General features: G+C 47.9%; 1 protein-coding gene across 1 annotated transcript in view; it reads right to left on the bottom strand.

The window, feature by feature from the left end:
* WDR89 (WD repeat domain 89) overlaps positions 1-11,050 on the bottom strand; it is a 42,194-nt gene extending 31,144 nt beyond the window's left edge. Inside the window, exon 1 of the mRNA XM_069207364.1 lies at positions 10,864-11,050. The gene's annotated coding sequence lies outside the window, so the exon portion shown is untranslated. The remainder of the gene's footprint in view (positions 1-10,863) is intronic.
* Between the last annotated feature and the right edge of the window lie 3,040 nt (positions 11,051-14,090).

Raw genomic sequence — 14,090 nt, 5'->3', positions numbered from 1 at the left:
GATTCATGATGAGTCTACGGGGAGACGGTGCTGTGTATACTATTTCCAGCACTCAAAACATCGGGGGCGTCGCAGGAAAGCAGGAGTACCACGCCCACAACATGGCTCTGATCCTAAAGAAGAAGAAGAATCGGTGGAGCGCGTGTTGCAGAAGGCTCCTAGTGCGCTCTCCAAGGAGACGAACGTCCCCTCCGGAAACCAAGACCCAAAGAAGTCCTATTTAACTCACAAAGGCGTTCATTCAGTTGGCCATCCTCTGACGAAGGAAGGCCCACTACATCCCGCACTGAAGGCGCAAATATCTTGCACACCCCAGTACACCAGCGCAATCTCGCCGAGCACGACGCAGTGTCCACACCTCACCGACAGGGCCTGCACAGTCCGCCAACCACCCCAGCTATCCTGTCAGGCCATACCGAGTTGTGTTCAGGAGCCAGATACGGCAAATAACGTACGGGGTGTAACCAAAAATACACAAAGTGGGCCTGCGCGCAGTGGTAATAAAGTTCAAGATCCGGGGCAGCAAGGCCTTCCTGCTCGAACGTAAGAGTCAGAGTCTCCCATGAAATTCTGGGCTGCCAACCCACCCATACGAGAGTAACAAGCGAGGATTTAAGTTGTTTCAGAAAGCTGGTTCTGAGGACAAGAGGTAAGTTAACAAAGAGATACAATAACTTAGGCAGAATCACCATCTTCGCTATCGCAATGCATCCGGTCAGCGAGAGTGCCAGCGAGCGTCAAGCCACCACTTTGTCTTCCAGCCACACAATGGCCTTGCTGTACTTGGCCGACCACAGCTCCTCCACCTTCTGGCTCAACCAAATGCCCAAATACCACACTGGCCCGTCCACCCAGCAGAGGGGATATCCGGACCAGCACTGCAGCGTAGCATCAGACAAGGGCATCACCACCGACTTTGACCAGTTAATTGTGATCCCGGAGATCCGGCCGAATCGAATCATTTCATCCAACAATATATCGGGGTGCAACTGCGAGTCGCAGACATACAATGCAACATCATCGCAAACATAGAAACTAGTATGGGACGCTGCCAGAACGCCAGCCCCCTATGATTATGGTGCTGTCGCAGTCGCGCCGCAAGGGGTTTTATCGCCACCCCAAAAAGCAGCAGCGAGAGGGGGCATCCTTGGCGAGTGCCCTTCGGAATCTGAAAGGGGTCCAACATCATCCCGTTTATTTTCAATCTGCCAGTCGGCTTCGAGTACAACAGGTGAATCAATTGGATGAACCTAGGACTAAGCCCCACTCTAGCCAGCAAGTCAAACATGAACGGCCAAGTAAGCGAATCATCCAGAAAGACTGCCGCTGCACGATCCTCAAGGCCGACCATAAGGGAGATCGCGAAGAAGGTGCAGAGATTTATACAATGTCGAACGCCCTGGAACAAAGCCACACTGGTCCGGCAGCACCAAAGAAGGGAGCAGGGGCTGTAAACGGACCGCAATGAATCTTATTGTCTATATTAGCGAAAGTGGCAGACAGGAGTCACAACTACACGGGTCCTTTCCGGGCTTTAAAACTGTCACAAGGAGAGCTTCCCGCAGCGAGGCTGGGAGGGCACGTTTCTCAAGCGCCTCAGCATAAACCACAAAGAGGTGCGGCACCAGTATATCTGCATATTCCCTATAGAAGGCCGGCGTCAAGCCGCCAGTCCCGGGACCTTGTTGCCCAGTAAACTGCGTATAACCTGAACCACATCCTCCAACGAGAAGGGGGCATCTAGATATTGCCTGTGCGAGTTCTCAAGCCAAAGCAGGATTATATCCTCAAAGTAATCAGAAGTGGTTGTAGCGCTCATTCCCGGCTGCTCAGCATACAGGTCCAAGTAAAAGTCGGCAAAGACATGCTTAACCTCCTCCATACCAGTCCAGAGTACCCCTGCCGAGTCAGTCAATTCCACTATATAGTTCCCAGACCACGGCTTGTGGAGCATAGCAGCCAGCGTTCTTCCAGCCCTCTCACGCTCACCATATCTCCTCACCTTAGCCTCCTTACCCAGAAAGCAGACTTCGAGAAGCGCCGCCTCCTCTTCATACCAAGTCAGCGCCTCCCTGAGTTGAGCCAGGAGGCCACCAGACCAGCCAGAAGCCAATCGCCGGTCCAAGCCAGCACGCTGCGCCTCCAGGTCTGCCAACTCCCGTCTGAGCGCCTTTAACACCCACGTAATTCCACGGATTACGACCTTGAAGGCCTCCCATAAAGTTCTCACCGAGGATACCGAAACCTGATTGACATCAAAGTAGTCCACAATAGCAGTGCGGATCTCTTCCCTGAAGGCCTGGTCTCCCAGCACTCCCCAGGGCAACCTCCACGAAAATTCACAGCTGGAGCCCCCAGGAATATGCAGCTCCAGCAGGACCGGCGAATGATCAGACAAGGTGCGAGGCTTACGCTCAATTGATTTCACCCAAAGCTCCACATCCCTAGTACCAAGCCACCTGTTAATCCTGGACCAGCTGCCATGTGTGTAATTAACGCATGTGCCCTCCCTATCCCCACCATGTTTTGCCCTCCACAGGTCCACCAGAGCACCCTAAGCCATGATGGGACAATGTCCTCGCAGCCGCTGGGGTCTGGCCCGGCTCTCACAGTCTGCCTCTGGGTCCAATACCACATTGAAATCAACGCCCCATAGTAAAGAGCCGGAGCCCAACGAGCCAATCAATTGCCAAACTTCCCCAAATAATTTGGGGTTGTCAACATGGGGGCCATATATTGACACCAGACGGAATGGCCTATCTTGCAAAGTACCCTGCAGCATGACATAGCGACCCCGTTGGTATGCGAGCACCCTGCCTGTGAGCCACTGCAGCCCCTTCCTGATCAAGATCGCCACACCCCACGCATAGCTCAAGTAAACCGCCATATGGCTCTCGCCAATCCAGCCAGCCTTCACCCATGTTCTCGTTCCTGCAACCAGGTGAGTCTACTGTAGCATACAGATATCAATCAGACAGCCATCTCATCTTGCGTCCATCATTCAGCTCCCTGACATTCCAAGTAAGACAATGAACAGCAGTCACATTTGTATACGCCATCCGAGCAGTCTATCAAATCGCATAGCGCCCCCAGCTGCCACACATGAAGCATCAGCTGCGAAACGGAGGGGAGGGGGGGTGGGGAGGGTAAAACAGTGACAAAACCAACAACCCCAATAACAAACATTGCAGGTCCCCACCCACGCTGGCCCCTCAATTGGGCCAGCCCAGCAAACCCACCCACGCCCCAAACTCATAACCCACAGCATAGCAACAAACAACTTGGTTGGACTCATCCAGCGGCACGTCAGCGAGGCCATCCGTTAACCGCCCCGGTTGGGGTGGGTGGGCAGGAGCATCATGGTACCATTCATACTATAAAACCGGCCGCACCAGAGCAGGCCAAAGTCAAAACTCGTCCAATTCCAGTCCGCAATATGGGATCTCCTGCGGCCTCCAACAGCGGAACGATTTTAATCATGGTCACTGTCTACGGGGGCATCACCACTCGCCCCGTCCGCAAGCCGGAGGTGCTTTTTTGGGAACAGTCTTTTTTGATTGCCGGTTTCGGGTCTGTAAAAAAGTGTAACTTGCCCTTATGTGGTACACGCAATTTGGCAGGGTAGATGAGAGAGTACTTGGCATTCATCTGACTCAAAGTGCGCTTGACCAGGAGAAATGCCCTTCGGGCTGCATGCACCCCAGGGGTGTAGTCTGGGAAGATGCTGAGCTCGTTGTTTTTATATCACTGGGCGACTGTAAGGAAATGCCTCCTTGGCATGGTTACCCCCTGACTTTTTGCCTTTGCTGATGCCAAGTTATGATTTGAAAGTGTGCTGAGGCCTGCTAACCAGGCCCCAGCACCAGTGTTCTTTCCCTAACCTGTACCTTTGTTTCCACAATTGGCACACCCTGGCATCCAGGTAAGTCCCTTGTAACTGGTACTCCTGGTACCAAGGGCCCTGATGCCAGGGAAGGTCTCTAAGGGCTGCAGCATGTCTTATGCCACCCTGGAGACCCCTCACTCAACACAGACACACTGCTTGCCAGCTTGTGTGTGCTGGTGGGGAGAAAATGACTAAGTCGACATGGCACTCCCCTCAGGGTGCCATGCCAACCTCACACTGCCTATAGGCATAGATAAGTCACCCCTCTAGCAGGCCTTACAGACCTAAGGCAGGGTGCACTATACCATAGGTGAGGGCAAAAGTGCATGAGCACTGTGCCCCTACAGTATCTAAGCAAAACCTTAGACATTGTAAGTGCAGGTAGCCATAAGAGTATATGGCCTGGGAGTATGTCATGCACGAACTCCACAGCACCATAATGGCTACACTGAAAACTGGGAAGTTTGGTATCAAACTTCTCAGCACAATAAATGCACGCTGATGCCAGTGTACATTTTATTGTGAAATACACCCCAGAGGGCATCTTAGAGATGCCCCCTGAAACCATACCCGACTTCCAGTGTGGGCTGACTAGTTTTAGCAGCCTGCCACACACCCGACATGTTGCTGGCCACATGGGGAGAGTGCCTTTGTCACTCTGTGGCTAGTAACAAAGCCTGTACTGGGTGGAGGTGCTTCTCACCTTCCCCTGCAGGAACTGTAACACCTGGCGGCGAGCCTCAAAGGCTCACCCCCTTTGTTACAGCACCCCTGGGCACTCCAGCTAGTGGAGTTGCCCACCCCCTCCAGCCACGGCCCCACTTTTGGCGGCAAAGCCGGAGGAGATAAGGAGAAAAACAAGGAGGAGTCACTGGCCAGTCAGGACAGCCCCTAAGGTGTCCTGAGCTGAGGTGACTCTAACTTTTAGAAATCCTCCATCTTGCAGATGGAGGATTCCCCCAATAGGATTAGGGATGTGCCCCTTTCCCTCAGGGAGGAGGCACAAAGAGGGTGTAGCCACCCTCAGGGCTAGTAGCCATTGGCTACTAACCCCCCAGACCTAAACACACCCCATAATTGAGTATTTATGGGCTCCCAGAACCTAGCAAGATAGATTCCTGCAACCTAAGATGAAGAAGGACTGCTGACCTGAAAGCCCTGCAGAGAAGACGGAGGCACCAACTGCTTTGGCCCCCGCTCTACTGGCCTGTCTCCCCACTTCAAGAAAAACTGCAACAGCGACGCGTTCCAGAGGGTCCAGCGACCTCTGAAGCCTCAGAGGACTACCCTGCATCTAAAAGGACCAAGAACTCCCGAGGACAGCGGCTCTGCTCCAAAGAAGAAACATCTTTGCAACAAAGAAGCAACTTTTAAAGAACCCACGTTTCCCGCCGAAAGTGTGAGACTTTGTACTCTGCACCCAACGCCCCCGGCTCGACTTGTGGAGAAACAACACTACAGGGAGGACTCCCCAGCGACTGCGAGCCAGTGAGTAGCCAGAGTTGAGCCCCCACAGAGACACCTGCAGAGGGAATCCAGGGGCTCCCCCTGACCGCGACTGCCTGCTTCAAAGAACCCAACGCCTGGTAAAGACTCTGTACCCGCAGCCCCCAGGACATGAAGGATCCGACCTCCAGTGCAGAAGCAACCCACAGGTGGCCCTCTCCCTTGCCCAGGTGGTGGCTTCCCCGAGGAGCCCCCCCTTGCCTGCCTGCTTCGCTGAAGAGACCCCTGGGTCTCCCATTGAACTTCATTGGAAACCCGACGCCTGTTTGCACACTGCACCCGGCCGCCCCCGTGCCGCTGAGGGTGTACTTTTTGTGCTGACTTGTGTCCCCCCCCGGTGCCCTACAAAACCCCCCTGGTCTGCCCGCCGAAGACACGGGTACTTACCTGCTGGCAGACTGGAACCGGGGCACCCCCTTCTCCATTGAAGCCTATGTGTTTTGGGCACCACTTTGACCTCTGCACCGGACTGGCCCTGAGCTGCTGGTGTGCTAACTTTGGGGTTGCTCTGAACCCCCAACGGTGGGCTACCTTGGACCCAACTTTGAATCCTGTAGGTGGTTTACTTACCTGCAAAACTAACAAACACTTACCTCCCCCAGGAACTGTTGAAAATTGCACTGTCTAGTTTTAAAATAGCTTATTGCCATTTGTGTGAAAACTGTATATGCTATTTTGCTAATTCAAAGTTCCTAAAGTTCCTAAGTGAAATACCTTTCATTTAAAGTATTGTTTGTAAATCTTGAACATGTGGTTCTTAAAATAAACTAAGAAAATATATTTTCTATATAAAAACCTATTGGCCTGGAATTGTCTTTGAGTGTGTGTTCCCCATTTATTGCCTGTGTGTGTACAACAAATGCTTAACACTACCCTCTGATAAGCCTACTGCTCGACCACACTACCACAAAATAGAGCATTAGTATTATCTCTTTTTGCCACTATCTTACCTCTAGGGGAACCCTTGGACTCTGTGCACGCTATTTCTTACTTTGAAATAGTACATACAGAGCCAACTTCCTACAGCGACGCTCCCTGGCCAGTCGAAGCATTGTGTCCCTGTCTTGATAATTCAATAAGCGCACAATGATTGGGCGTGCTGGCGTCCCCGGCGGCAGCCGCGGGACAAGCGACCTGTGGGCCCGCTTCACCACCAGTACCTGAGAGAGCTTACCAGGGAAGAGCGTAGTTAACATAGTTTCCACGTAATCTTCCATCCTTCCTATGGCCGTAGTCTCCGGGAGACCCAAAATGCAGATATTGTTGCAGTGGGAACGGGCCTCGAGATCCTCGTTCTAATTGCGGATTAGCTCTAGCACACGTTCCATCTGCAACAGCTTCTTTCCATCACCACGGCGGCCATCCTCCAAATCCGAGGTGCGAGACTCCACATGCTCGAGACGGGTGGCACACTCTCCTTCAGGCGATCCATTTGCTCAGTCAAATGATCTAACTTGCCATCTATGCAGGCCAGGCTATGGTTAAGGTCCACAAACATAGCCTACACGGAGGGCGATTGCACGTCCTCCTCATGGGGCAAGTCTTCCAACGACCTGCCCGCCTGGCTGCATTTCTTTTGCCCTCAAATGTAAGTTTGGGTTGCTTCTGGTCTGCCTTCCCCATTGCAGTTAGGGCACACCACAGCTCTCAGACGTACGTCGAACAGGTGGCCATGTTGCAGGACGGCCAAGCCACACCCCCTACTACGGATAACTCTGCATGATGAATATGAAATTATAAAGCAAATGGTCAGGCTCAGTTATCAACGGAAACTTGTTGAGGGGGCAGAGTGTGTTAATGGTACTATGACAAGAAATATGGTGTGAGATGTGCCTTTGGTGCAAGGTGATTGGGTGAAGGTCAAGCTTGGTATCAAGACCAAGAAAAGTTGTAGTAAATTGTCTGAACTTCGGCAAGTGAGAGAAGTTTACATGAAGTCAGCACTGGTGAGTAATGTGAAGGTATGACACTTTGGAAGAACATCTACTTGTTACAACAGACCTCGAAAAATCTACTCGCCCACTCGCTATGGCCGTCCTATTTTACCAGGCTGAGCTACTTTTAGGACCTACTCACCCCCTTTGGCGAGTTGACAAAGAACAGGGGTTCTGTTCTTTCAGAAAGAGAAGGAGCAATAAAGACGCCTTTAAATCCTGTTCTTATCTTGTCACAAATGTTTTGTGTTCAGAGACAGAGGTCAAAAGTCAGTTTGTCTTCTTGCAATTACTTTTCCTTCTGACTGCAGACTTCCAGAATTTTGTAAGGTAAACTGTCTGATCTGCTGTACAAAGAGTGAGAAATGAAAGGCTGTAGAGTGTCAGATTTTTCCTAACACATTTAAATCACTATGCAAATTGAACAAACATTTCAAAATATATTTTAGCATTTGCGAAAGCCCATTTTTCTTAATTCTGTGTGATTAAAAAATATTTTAATAGGATGAAAGCAAAGCAGAACACTTTACTTGGTGATGTGCAAATGATAAATACAATTTTCACAGATTATTGTAAATACACTATAAAGTTTTATCAGTAAAACTGCAAGCTAGTGGGGAGGTTTTTGCACCTTTCTTCGATATTTATTAAAAGTGAGTGTTTAAACAAACTGAGAAACACTCCTGCGCTGATGGCAATGCTATTAGTAAACTAAGGGCCAGATGTACCAAAGGATTTGACCCATTCTGTGTCTATGGGGAAAAAGCTTTCGTACATATGGCCCTAAGACAAGTCATAGATCATGTGTACCCTTTATGTGGGCTACTCTTATAATACATGGACCAAACGCTCAGTCTATTTACTCAATCAAAAGAAGTTTTCTTTGTACAGCAGAAATGAAATCACGTATTTGAAGGTGCACTCATATGTGAGAATGCATGATGGCTTGGGGGGAGTATTACAGGTGGACAGTCTGGGCAGGCTCGCTAGGGGTCATCCCAGTTTGATGGGGCCCACAGTGGGTTGTGAATGCGGTCCAATTAACGGTGGATGCAGCTTATGACCCTGGGTGGTTACTGCTTCATGTCCTCTCCCCCCAACTTGCTTGTCTGCAATTAACCAAGCTTTTTGCTATCACAGAAACTTTCCAAGCGTCAATAAAGTGGCTTTTGCAAGACACCTCCACAAGAACTTGAGCTCCTGCCGAAGCTCTCAGGACTGCCAAGCATCAGGTCCATACAGCACCTACTGCGATGCAGGACCCTGGGGTTTGAGGAGGGGCATAGCTGACTGTTTACCCCGATCTCCGACCCTAGGTGGAGCATAGCTAACAGTTAGCAGGTTTTCAATCTCATACTGCTTCTGGGAAGCAAGCAAGGGCACAAGATGTTAGCCCCACAATGCCGGAGTCACTCCCCAAACTGCCCGCCATAAGGTAAAATGGGCAAGTGAAGACTGGAGACAAAGAACTCCTGAGACTGTAAAATAAAATATTTGCCTAGGATCACTTAATGTGAGACCTGTTTACGGGGCAAGTACATTACAGTTAGGTAGAGTAGATTATTCAAGTAACTCGTCCTGCAGGTCCAGTAATATTTTAATGATTTTTCGAGGCCTGAACAAGCTTTTAACTTTGAAACGTGATAAGAATTTTTGCAAGGATATGGTTAGACCAAATGTATGGTTGTGGCATGAGGATGAGCATTTGGTAAATGATGGTGTGACGCCTGAGAATGCTGTGGTTCAAGGTGACAATGTTGTACTCCGTAATGAGTGTGCTGACATTGTAAGCAATGACAATAGTCCTACAGAGGGTAACCTGTTTATAGTCTCTGATGGATTAACTGATTTGCCTGCAGAACCTGGAGTTTCTACTCATGAGGGATCAAACGTTCTTCTTAAGAAGTTTAAGGATTTTGTAATGGGGTGAATGCTGTCGCATTGTTTTGTATTATAGTTTTTTTCTGTGACGTTTCTTGGGTTTTAATTTTTTACCTTATTTTGTTTATTTCTAAGGGGTTGGATCATTTTTCTGTTGCATTGGGCCTTAGGTATTATTAAGAGGGAGGATTTGTGGTGGCATCTGGGTTAGCTGGTTGACAAGGTGTGGGACATTCCAGAACGTGGAGATCGTTGGTGAGAGGACGGTTGGAAGCAGTACTTTAAGGTTGTGGAGCATATCCTGTTTGCTCTCATAGTAAACTTCTATACAGCCTTGACAGGTCTTAACTTTACAATCAGCTCTCATTCTGCTCGAAAATTAGCCGGTTTTAGGAGAAACAATGATTTGGAAGCAGGTTTTTCATTTTGTTCAACCTCTGAATTAAAGAGATTCACGCACTTTGTCTATGAGAAATTACACAAATAAGGATTCACACAGCACACACTAATCTATTTTATTTAATTATTTTATAGAGCTAAGCATTATCATGTAGGCTGTCCGAGTCTTTACAACACAAATATTACACAGACACTATAAATCATACCAGTGTGTAAATCAATCTACAGATAATGTTACACAAGGCAATATGGGTTACAAGGTGCAGGTGTCACATACAGCCCATACTGATACGCATTACAAGTTAAGACCACCTGGTTAGGAAAAATCAGTACGGATTTAAAATGTAACACATCCAGGGAGGGCTTTATAGGTGAGTGGGTGTTTTGTGGGTTTAGTATGTTGGTCAAGTTAAGGAGATGCAAGGAACTGCATTCAGAAGAGGGTGCAGAAGAAAGAGAAGGTGTAAGGTGTGCAGAGGGACAAAATTTGTAGAGACACATACGTCTAACAGAGTAAACATAACGGGAGTGAATGAGACGCTTCGAGGAAAACACCCTTCCACAGGCCTCAGTAAGATTTAATTCACAGTCTTATTGTTGCAGAATGAATACATCCTCAATATGATTTAAAACAAATCAAATTCACTGTTATTTATTTATCTTAAACAGCTAACAACCACTGGCAAAGCCAATAGAGCTGGCTGGTTTTAGATGTTTTCCAGTTGTGTTGTGTAACTGGATGTAATAACAGAAAGCTCATAGACACACCAAAATGCCAGTCGGATCCCGGGGGTCACACACTATGAAGTAACAACGATTTAGCAGTTTGAGCTACGCCCCCTAACAGACACCTCTACAACCCTTCAGCCCACTTAAAGTACTGAATAAGAATATGTAGTGATGTTTTCCCCATCCTCCAAGAATGGTATTTTAGTGGGGTAAGGTGGCAAATGAGTATTTAAAGAAATCTGCATATTTCACTTATTTATATTTCCAAAAGGTTGGGTCATGAACAGTTAACACTTGACAAACGTTGCCCTCTATGCGGGAGTACATAACAGACAGCGCAGCTCGTAAGGCAGCTCTGCTGATCCAAGGGAGCAGTGACGACGGCATAAGATTGGGTATAAAGAAACCAAATGAAAAAAGCAGCGAGCAAAGCGCCGCTGTGCAGACCTCTTGGCGATCGACAGCACCACTCAGCTGCTGCGGGGCAAAGTCTGCCTTGATCAGCATTGGGGAAAAAAGTTTACTCACCAGTCATTAGACTCTTTACCCTGTGCGCCAAGCTGCCTCGAGCCCAGAAGTAGGTGTTGTTTATCGGTTATGACTTGTGACACAACATAACTACTACATCCTCGTTTCTCGGTTGTTTTACGGTACATTCCTCCGTGCACATGGCTGTTCCTACACCTCCCAACGTAAACGCCGCTGCAAGCTCGTCACGTAGAGCTTGCGCTTAGCCTCGCCCATTCATGGGCTCAGACCAAAGCAACAGCACACCGAGCAGAACTGGAGAAGCAGGCTTGGTGAACAGCTTTCAGCGTATAGCAGCCTCTACATTCATTAAGAGGGAGGGCCTGCGTTGGCTTGCCCACAAACTACGTTTCCCTTCACTTTCCGAGGGAGGGGAACTTGCATATTTATGTTTTTGCCGCAAAACAGTTTTGCGGCAAAATCCTTACCTATGGAATGGTACAGCAGAAGCTAAGGATAGGGTAGTGTCTAAAGAGGAAAAAAAGACGCTGCCGGAGGGGGGAATGGCAGTAGGGTAAAAGGTGCTAGTGGGACAGAAATGACGCTAGGCTGGTTATTGGCAATCAATATGCCACTAACCAGCCAAGCGTCATTCTCGGACGCACTAGCACCCAAAAATGACTTAGTAAAAACAGAAGTCATGCCCACCACCCCAACGGCCAGCACAGGGGACCAGTGTCCCCTGGGCAAGGCCATAAGACCCAGTGCCAGGCTGAGGGCCCTAAGTGAGGGGTCCCAATGGCACATACATTTTTTTTTACCCGGGATGGGGGCCCTCTGGTGGGGGGTTGCTGGGGCTTTGGGTGGGCATCTGTGGGCCCATTCGATGGTGTTTGGTCATGGAAATGGGTCCACAGATACCCTAACGCCTGGTCTGTCCCAGGCGTTAAATAATGGCGCGAAGCAGGCTTAGTGCTGTAATCTGGGTCCGTCTACTCCGTGCGTGTCCTTTCTGTGCCGGAGTATAAATATGGTGGTAGGGTGTTGGTGTCATATTGTGGACGGAAACGCCTACCTTGCATCTAATTAGCACAAGGTAGTTTATCGCATTCACAACATGATGCTAACTCCAATATTTTGATGCTAGACGAGTCTAGTGTCAAAATATAACTATGGAGTTAGCTCAGTGCCGTTGTAGCGTCAAAATTATTGATGCTAAAACGGCGCAAGCACAGTATAAATATGCCCCCATATGTCGCTATCGAATTGGGGAGGGCAGGAGTCTCCAGAATCACGGAACAAGAACTCTGGACAAACAAGCATTTGCAATGCAATGGGTCTCGCGTTTGCATGAGTTAGAACTATTAGTGTTGTAAATTCGTAACTGAACTTTTCTTGCCACATAAATTGAAAAGGAAAAGTAAAACAGTTGACAAAATCGAGCCGATTCAAAGCGCCACAGTTGCCATGATCATGAGTGCAAAGGAGTAAAAAAAGGAAAAAGAGAAAAAGAAGTTCGTTTGCAGTGAGATGTATCAGCAAACGTGCAATTATCCATGTAAGACAGTCAATGGCCAAGGCGGTAACATAATTGCCCCAAGGAGGAACAAACGTAAAGCATTTACCAATGATAACAAAGGACTTTAGAAAGGCAAGCCCATGAAAGAGTGACAGTGATGGGCCAGTGGTGGGCGTGGCTTAAGCCCACAGAGAGATTACAACGCGTCAAAGTGGTTGTGAGCTCCACCTAAAAATAAGAAAAATGAAACGTCAGCACAGAAACACGTGGCCTGCCCAGGCTGTGGCGTTACTGTCAGAGCTGCCAACTATGTAACTGGGAACCCAGGTTCGAATCTTGGTATTGGCTCAACGTCCTGTGATTCTGGGCACATTGCTTGATTTCCCTCTGCCTATAAACAACGTATGTGCTTGTGTAAAGCTCTCAGCCTTCAGCCCGAGTTTGCGCTGCATTTAAAAACTGCACAAAATTAACTAAGAGTTAAAACCAAAGCCTTAACAATAGAAAAGACAAACAAAGACCCATTTCCAGGGTGATTTGTGTAAAGTAAAACCATAAAACATGGATAAATTATTGCTTCCATACTTTAAATTGTTGATCTTAAGCAAATACTTTATTTCACCAAAACTCTTTTTCTTCATTATTGTGTATGAAAGCACTTTCAAATATGGGAGTTCAGAGTACCAGTTCTACAACTATCACTTTTAATAAGTACTTCTCAATCCACTCCTATCATGTACCTTGTTAATGTTAACTCTTCCACATGTTAAAAAAATATACTTTTCAAAATTTGAATAGACTTGATGTTCGTTGTATGATTTTCATAGCAAATATTTTCAAGGCTCATCTTGTGCTCTAAAATCCGAGCCAGACAGTTGACTTGGCTCTACCTCTTAATTTGACGACTTGCCAACCTGTATTTTCTAGTGCATGGATATGCAAGAAGCTGCCAGTGAAAAACCTACCCCATTAACTTAACAGGAGGTTTGGATTCTAATAAAGACATGGAGGCGAAGACTATGACTGTTCTTTAATGAAAATGCTAGCACCAAAGAAAAAATACAAACATTACCAGTCAACATAGAGCAAAGACGAGTGAAATAGTTTAACTGGATATAAGGTTAGTAGTCTAGCAGTATAACAACCTCCAGGGTAACTAGTGTGTAGTGTAACAACTGATCATAATACAACCAGGGGGTGGCTGACAGCTATCGAGAGTGGTGGGGTGGCTAAGTGAATGGGGGTGGATGCATGCATGCACGTATGCTACATTTAAGGATGGGGTAAATAAAATAAAAAATAACTTACCTTGCTTGCAAGGTGACTGACGTCCTCCTAGATCCGGTTTCCTTTTTCTCTCCAGGCTTCATCTCCCTTAACCAATTCTGGTGTTGCTCTCATGCTGTTAACCAGCATGAGAGATGCGCCAGGATCGGAGGGAGCGGGCTCTCTCAGCACTCCTTGAGGGCACTGGAGGGCTGTCTTTGCTCTCTAAGACAGCTGCGTTGAGAGGCTTAAAGTGTGCATGTTTGACTGCCCATCACAAGACAATCAGCCAAAGAGACAGGTGCAATTTAAACAAGTGCACAGGCACTCAGCTGGCTCCTCCTCATCCTGACACCTGCTTCCGAATGGGTAAAGACAAATAAAATGGTTATAAAAAAACATTATAACCATTTTATTTTTCACATCTTGGCAGTGTCCGTGGGCATTTTTGTCAGTGGGGCAACACACCTCCACTATAATGGAGGAGCCGCCCCTGAACACA

This window comes from Pleurodeles waltl, chromosome 9, assembly GCF_031143425.1.
Source record: "Pleurodeles waltl isolate 20211129_DDA chromosome 9, aPleWal1.hap1.20221129, whole genome shotgun sequence".
NCBI classification, from domain to species: Eukaryota; Metazoa; Chordata; class Amphibia; order Caudata; family Salamandridae; genus Pleurodeles; species Pleurodeles waltl.
Note: the sequence above shows the minus strand (reverse complement) of the source record. Positions and strands in the feature narration are given on the sequence as shown.